The 7821-nt window shown below is 41.5% G+C and overlaps 1 protein-coding gene across 1 annotated transcript in view; it reads left to right on the top strand.

Annotated features, from left to right (window-relative positions):
* Positions 1-7821, top strand: part of rbpjb (recombination signal binding protein for immunoglobulin kappa J region b) — a 44251-nt gene that overhangs the window by 6383 nt on the left and 30047 nt on the right. The gene's annotated exons all lie outside the window — the stretch shown is intronic.

Here is a 7821-nt window from a genome sequence, read left to right as displayed (position 1 = left end):
TCAGCTCATGAGTTCTGCAAGCCAGCCTCCAGGGACATCGCTGCTGGCATTTGCCCAGACAAGTGATGGCTGCCCTGCAGATACAAGCAGCCCGTCCAACACCCACTCTCCCCCTTTCTGCGAGAGAGAGAGAGAGAGAGAGAGAAAGAGAGAGAACAAGAAGGGCACAAGAAGGAGTTATCAAGTGTCAGGAGGATATTCAAGGAAAAGAACAGAGTGAGGTTCCAGGAAAGGCAAACTGTTATCTCCGAATGTTTCTTTGCATTGTCTGCTTGTTTAACTAAGGCTGCCGGAGAGTTTCACTGAAGAATCCGCCTGGTGGCATTCCTGTGGCCGTTGACGTCAGGAGGTTTTGGCCTTTGCTTAGAATCACAATGAAGTAATAGACATGTGTGTCATTTTGTGGAACAGTCTATTGATTGTGGTTGAGCAAACAATGCTTTTTTTTTTTTTTTTTTTTTTAATTCTTGGAGAGGGGTTTGTTCATGTTGTGGCTGATCATCGTTGCACTTGCGGCTGCAGCTTGATGTTCTCTGCTGTTGCCATCTTTTTGGACGCACTGCAGAAGAATGTACGTGAGGTTTCACATGAGCTCATGGAAGGAAACTAACTTGCTTTTTTTTTTTTTTTTTTAAATATCCACTGGTTTATCCTAAAAAGTCACTAGCAAAGTTCCTCTATTTATCACCCCACCGGATTTATTAGAATTGGACCTCAAATATTCTAACCTCAACCCCAAATCGCCAAAGTGTCTGGTAGACAAATGAACATGGCTTTGCTTTAATGGACCAGCAGTCAACTAGTGCTCATTATTCACCAAGCTGCAGGAGAATCTTTGTGTTTCATGGCAAATAAGGGTGTGTGTGTGGTTAACATTTAGGAAATCATCTCTTTAATACATCTACATCTCTATCTACATATCTATAAAGACAGATTCGACTATTTTGGAAAGGTAGGATTTTTTTTGAAGAGGAACAAGTAGCAGGAACAACAACCCCCCTTCCCCATCGTGACAACAACACTGAAACCAGACAGCAATCTTGAGCTGGCAATGTCATTGCTAAACTGTACATAACACACTTGAGCGTGCTGCGGTCTCTACATTTGGTTTGGTTTGTTGAGGATCATCTCACAGCATGTGGGCTAAAGGTCATATGTCGCTCTCCCTCTCTCTGTCTCTGCCAGGAATTCTGTTTTTTTTTCTCTTGGTGCAGTGCAGTTAGTCCTTCGGGTGGTTTTGAGGCAAGGGCAGGGCAAGACAGTGGTTAGTTTGCCTGAGCTGACAGATGTCCAGAGAGACTGGGCTTTATTTTGGACAATCCCATCTTATAAGAAAGACATTTACAATGGATAAATGACTGTAGAGCTCAAAACAATTAGTTGATTAATCAGCAACTATTTTGATAATTGATTGTTTGGGTTTATTTTTCTGGCAAAACTATTATTAGTTTATTTCCAGCTTCTCAAATGTGAGAGTCTTGCATTCGAGTGAATATAATATTTTGAGATTTTATATTCTTGGGTGGATAAAATAGCTTATTTGCAGACCCTGTCCTTTAAGATTCTGTTTTTCGTTGTTTTCAGACAGTTTGTGAACCAAACACTTGAGTAAATAATCTACAGATTAATGCAGATAATTAAAGTAATTGTCGGCTGCGGTTGCTGTGGCAACGGCTTCCTGGTTACAGCTTCTCCAATGTGTGGATTTGCTGCTTTTCTGTTATTGCAATTTGAAAATCTTTGGGTTTGGAGAAAAAAATAAGACATTTGAGTATGATGCTTTCTGCTCAAAAAATCTAAAGTGCATTTTGTGTACAGTTTTTGACATTTCATAGACCAAACAGCTGATCTATTGAGAAAAGAACTGGCAGGTTAGTTACTAAGTGGTAATTAGCTGCAGCTGTACCTCTGTCTGTCTGTTTGTTACACCCAGACTTGGGCTGAAATGAGAATTTCATGTTACAATTTTCTTGGCAAAACATAACAGAAAGTATATCTGAAGTTAAAACCCTTGGAGTTACCACGCATGAGTGCAGATCAAGCCTGTGATGTTCTCTCAACTGGTTATATTATGGCGAAAGTTCCTACTTTGTAAACCAAAAAAAATATATTCAGTATTCATCTGCAGTCGTGCTATAAAACACCTGGCTACTCGGAGGTTGTCATTGGCTTCAGTGAGAAATGCTCACACCTATGGGTTGTTTTAGTTTTGGTTAATCAAGACAGAATTACAGCAACCCTTCTGTGAAGTGTGATTAATTGCTGGTGAAGATAAATGAGAATGAAACTCAGTAAGGAGGCAACATGGTGGCATAGTTAGTAAGAGGGTTTTTCCACTTGCCCGTTGGTCCACTTTAGCTTTGAAAATGTGTTTCTACTACAGCCCACAGCAGAGAGAAGGCTCGCCGGGCTGCTGTCCTGCTTGGGCCAATCACGGCCCAACTGGTGTCAGTCCCTGGAAAGTCTCTATGTGCTCAGTTTTCCGCACTGTTGTAGCTTCTACTTGACTCTCTGTGGTCTGGAGTTCAGTTTCACGCCCAAGTCCCTTCTTCTACATTGAGATATCAGCCATATTTTTTTTACCATTTATTGATCGCTGTCGGCCAAATCAGAGTAGTGTTAAGCAAACCAAACTTCTCCTGCTGTGGCTGCTTCACACTAAAATATTCCCACTGGCAAACCAGTGAACTGCTATGATTGTGAGGATGTTATAGGAGAGGCCATATGTTTGTCACCAGGTTAGCAGGTAAACTACTTTAACTTGCTGTGTGGTGCAGTGGAAAAGAGATGAGTCAGCACAACTAACCAACACAAGCTCATGTGTATGTACTGTTTTTACCATACTGTGCCACACGAGTCAGGTGTTTATCAATCATTTAAAAACAGTCCATTGAGAATTTGATAGCAAGGGCAAGCAACACAGCAGCAGGTGCAGTTATCATCTCCTTTGCTAGAACCACTATCTGCTCCCTCATTGAAGGCTGTTCTGCACAAGCGCACAAGCCTCAGTCGTGTTGCTGTTGTCGATCTGGACTCCTCACAATCCTTCCCCCTGGGTTCCTGCTGCAGCATTGAGTCATCAGCTCAGCAGAGAGTGAGAAGGAGGAGAGGGGAGCGGGAAAGGGTGGTTCATTCAGGGTTCAAGGCTCCATTGCCTCGTCCTCTCTCTTCTCATTCCTGACAGTTTCCCCCAAGCACATGACCTGTCTCGACCCTAAACCCCAGCCGTTCTGTGCGGGTCTTTGGCTGCAGCCACACTTGTCACTTCACAGCAGTTTTTTGATCATGAATGTCTGATTTTGTGAGATCACATTTCATCATGTCTTTGCACTTGGCCTCGAAAATTTCTGTTGTGCTTCTCCTGTGGCTGTGTTTACTTAAAATGGCATTGTACTGTTCGTCTGTCTTTTTAAATTGCTACATTAATGTGAATGAGCAGACTTGGAATCGCTGCGCTGTTCAAGACTTGATGGATCGTTTCCACCAGGTTCTTTGATTTGATTTGCCCTTAAATTAAATACTGTTGTGGTTGGATTGTGACCTGGTTATATGTTTCCAATTTAGTGTAAACTCACCACTTCCATTTTTGTGACCTCAGACATCTTTTAACCTCACAAGACAGGACAATAAAAATCATTTAACATCGACTTATTAGCGAGATTATGTAAGTAGCAGTAAAGAAGTCTTTTTATGATCCAAAGATATGTTAAGGGGTTTTGTTTTCTACACAGTAGCAACAATATTTTTTACTTCAATTAAATGCTAAATTAAAATAGGCTATCAAGAGGTCCATTACTTGGTAAAGCTGCAGGTAAAGAAAGGCAAATTAAATTGGAAAATTTCATGCACACATGAACCACACAGTTGTTTTTTTTTTGGCTATATTTGGTGACTGACTGAGAAGAGGTTCCTCTGCTGTCTGTCTCTATAACTTGCCTGAGGTGTGATAATGTGGTGCTGTGCAGCTCTTAACTGTTTCCTCTATGATCTATCTGCCTGAACAGGGAACAACAAGTCCACTCATGAATTTCTTTATTCTCTACCAGTTTCATCTTTCTCCCTCACGAGCTTGAGCTCCATCAGACCTGGGTGAAGTGGTTGAACCTTGTGTTCGGTAATACCATGCTCTCTATTGAATTTCTTTTTTATTTTTTTTTTATTGAGGCACATCAGTTCAGGGATGACATCTTTGTAGATCCACTGCAACTGGTCGCAAGTCCTAATTTAGGACACATGTTATCTGAGGACTGAATGGAGCCAGGTGGCAGGCAATATAGAGAAAACAGAGTCAGAGCTGTGGGATTCACAAAGGAGACTTCATTAAAGATAGAGCGAGCATCAAGGGAGTGTGTGTGTGTGTGTGTGTGTGTGCGTGCATGTGTGTACGTATGCACGTGAGTCCAGGTTGGCTCCATAGCACACACTGGAAATTTCATTACTTTGTGTTCAGGACATATTATATGTGCACAAGTAATGGAGTATGCACTTGCTCAGTATGTTCCAGCCTCTGCGCCAGATTACACTCGTTAATGTGTACAGCAAGTGAGTGTACGTCTAGATGTCTATTTGATTGTGTGCCAGGCCAAGACGAGTTTTAAAAAGTCTGTCCAGAGAGCTCCATATGGAGCATTGATGTTGGAGAGTGCGGTCAAGAGGGAGCGAGATGGAGGGAAGGAAAATGAAAGGAGGGAGAGAGAGAGAGAGAAAGAGGGACAGAACGAGGAGGCCTTTTCTTTGGCTTTTCTACCTCTGTCATTAAGCTCTCCCATGTCAAAGACAGATGGAGCTGGTGCCCTGTGTGCATGTGTGTGTATATGTGTATGCAGGCACTTGCAAGTGCAGACTGATGTGACCCACCCAACTCCACACACACACACACACACACACACACACACACACCCACACACCATTGAGCCCTGCCCTTGATTCTGCCCCCAGCAGGGCATCTCAGGGCAGCTACCAGACCTCTGCCATCTGCAGTCAGTCAGCCTTGAGGGTCGGACAGCTCATCAGCAGTCAGTTAACCTAGTCAGCTGAGTTCTCTCTGTCCCTGCTTGTATATGCTAATGCAATGTTAAACTTTTATTTCTTACAAAAGATCATTTTCTGCCCTTTTTGTGATTCTGATCACACCACCCTTCATCCATTTGTTTCATCTTGCCCTTCTCTCATTTCGACTTTTAGGCTGACAGCCAGGGTGGATTAATGTGAGGGGAAATGGCCGAAAGTAGATTTAGGGGAAATGTTCTTATTATACTCATACAGTGACATGTGACTCATTTTTGTTCCACAGTTTGCCAGGACAACCTCAAAACAGAGAAAGGTTTCATCACATAACAAAGTCAAGCAAGGTCAAGTCCTCAAGTAACACAGTTCTTAGTGCCAGTTTTTACACCGAGGTTGAAAACGCATACAGTACATAATCAAGGTGCCACTGTTGTTTAATTCTGAAGCAGGAAAAAGTCTAAAAGTACATAAATAAGTGTCCAATGAAGTCATATTAAAGATTGAGGCTGGATAATTAACTGTTATTAATCATGAATGCTTATAATTCAGGTTCTTTCTTTGCATCATCATCTTTTCTTTTAAAATATCCTTTTGACAAACCCAACAGCAAATGAGCATGTGTATCCTCTGTTTCTTAACATCAATATCCTTGTGAACAGTCGTGTGGCTGGTCCATAGAAACTCTGCGAACAGGCAGGATTGTGAGAATACTTGTAGTGACTCTGCCCTCACCACTCTTAACTGCCTGCTGCGATTTTTGGCATGCACGGTGGCACATGCCAGGCAGCGGTGCCAAGCACGGAGCGAGCCTCCAACTCAAGCCACGTCTCTCTGTTTTCTTGGTTGCTGTCTTTCAGGCTTTCCTCTGTCGACTGCTCGTCCCCTATTTATGTCTTTCTCGTAGTCCTTTATGCCTCCAGCCCCGCCTTGATACGGTTGTCCAGGGTTGACTTGGGACAACGGTTTATTGCCCAAACCTGGCCGCCTTCACTTGCGACAGTTTTTTCTCAATGATTAAATAAGTGCTTGAAAGATGTGTGCGTGGTACCCATGCTGCAGGCCACACACAGCATGGCACAGTGCTACTGAGGAAGTGAGTGTGTATTAAAGGAAAAGGCCTGATGTTTGTGCTTGGTGTGTGTGTGCGTGTGTGTGTGTGTTGGGGCTGTGACATCAGTATGCAGGTATTTTTCAATAGGCTGCCAGGGCTAATGTAGCCAGCAGGCTCGAATTTCCAAATTTCTCTCACTTCGCCTCAAGTCTCCTTCACACAAACGCATTCATTTGCTTGGTGAGACATGTTTTTTTTTTCCACCCATTTTTCTCTGTCTGGTCTTGAAAGTTTTGAAAACGCGTCATACACGCGTAACCAACAAGGAGCACAATGTCTCAATCTGAGCTTGTTTTTGTCTTTCATATCACACTGGTTTTTTGGCAGGGCTTCACTAAGTAAGGCCTGAAGGCATGCCCTTTAACAGGTGAGCTTGGCAACACCAATACATAAATTCACTTTACTTATTGTGTCTGGAAAATATCACTAAGCCTGTTGAGATATTTCAGTTTATTACATGGCTGTTTCCTCTTGCTCTTTCACATAAACATTAACCTCTCATATTATTTATTATTATTTTGGCGCTTAATCGGTTAATCATTTGGTCTGTCAAACATAAGAAAACATGAAAAATGTGTATCCTGGTTTCTCAGACTCCAAAGTGACGTCTTCAACGGTCTTGTTTTGTTGTAAAACTCAGAGATTCAATTTATTATATTGTAAGGTAAAGAAAAGCAGCAAAGTCTCACAGTTAGCGACCTGTAGTGATGAAATTTTTTGCATTTTTGCTTGAAAAATGGTATAAAAATAGTTGATTACAATTGCTTAGTCCAAAAATCTCTGCTTAATCTGCTTAATTTTTTAAAAATATCTTCTATATATCTAAACCCTGCTTAAAATAATTGTTCACAAGTTTCTGGAGTAAGAGAAATGGTGTTGCCTGCACACTTCTGTCATAATACACTGATTAGACTTTGCTGATCTACACATATCTGTTTGTAACATTTGATCTGTGTTGATAGACATTATCTGAATGGTGACATCACAGGCCTTTGCATTAAAACCTGGCGTTGATAAGTATCCTGGTTGTTCGCCGTGCATTTTGATCAGATCTAAATTTGCACATTAGTTGGGCAGGGACTTGCTAACGCCTGCTACAGCTTGTCATGAATGTTGATACTGAGAGTTCAGTATACAGTAAATCATCTGCATTTTAGGAGCAAATGTTTAAAGCACAAGTTTTAAGGAACAGTCTTGAGAATTGCAAAGTGAAGGCACTGACAGGCAATACAGCGCATCTATTTATAAAACTTTCTCTTCTTCTCTTTTCTGTGTTATTTTATTTCTCTGTAGAACAGTGTAGAAGTGGGGGGAACAGGAAGCTACACCACAACTGCACACACAGAAAAGTTAAAAGTTAAAATCGTGTCTTAAAATTTTGCAAATTTGTCATTTTTTTGTTATACTACAGTGAAACATCAGGGAACATCATTACAAAAAAACTCAACCTGTTATCAGCTCTGTTTTCTTCTCTAGATTTGCTGCCTATGTTAATAATCATATTCAATCATCAGTAACTTTGGTTTAGCTGTTAGTCTGGCGTTATAACCACTAATGGTACAGTTGTATAGAAATTGCGCAGCATGTGTTTCACGGAGAGTAAATGAATCAGCCTCTGAGTTTTCTCTCGTGACTCTGTGTATAAGCACATTGTTTTCAGCTGTGGCTGGAGCAGGGTTCATATATTTGGTGTCACTGAGGCA

This window comes from Trachinotus anak, unplaced genomic scaffold (assembly GCF_046630095.1).
Source record: "Trachinotus anak isolate AG129_WGS33_773 ecotype Australia unplaced genomic scaffold, CSIRO_AGI_Tana_v1 ptg000023l, whole genome shotgun sequence".
NCBI lineage: Eukaryota > Metazoa > Chordata > Actinopteri > Carangiformes > Carangidae > Trachinotus > Trachinotus anak.
The sequence above is the reverse complement of the archived record's forward strand: the minus strand, read 5'-3'. Positions and strand labels throughout refer to the sequence as shown.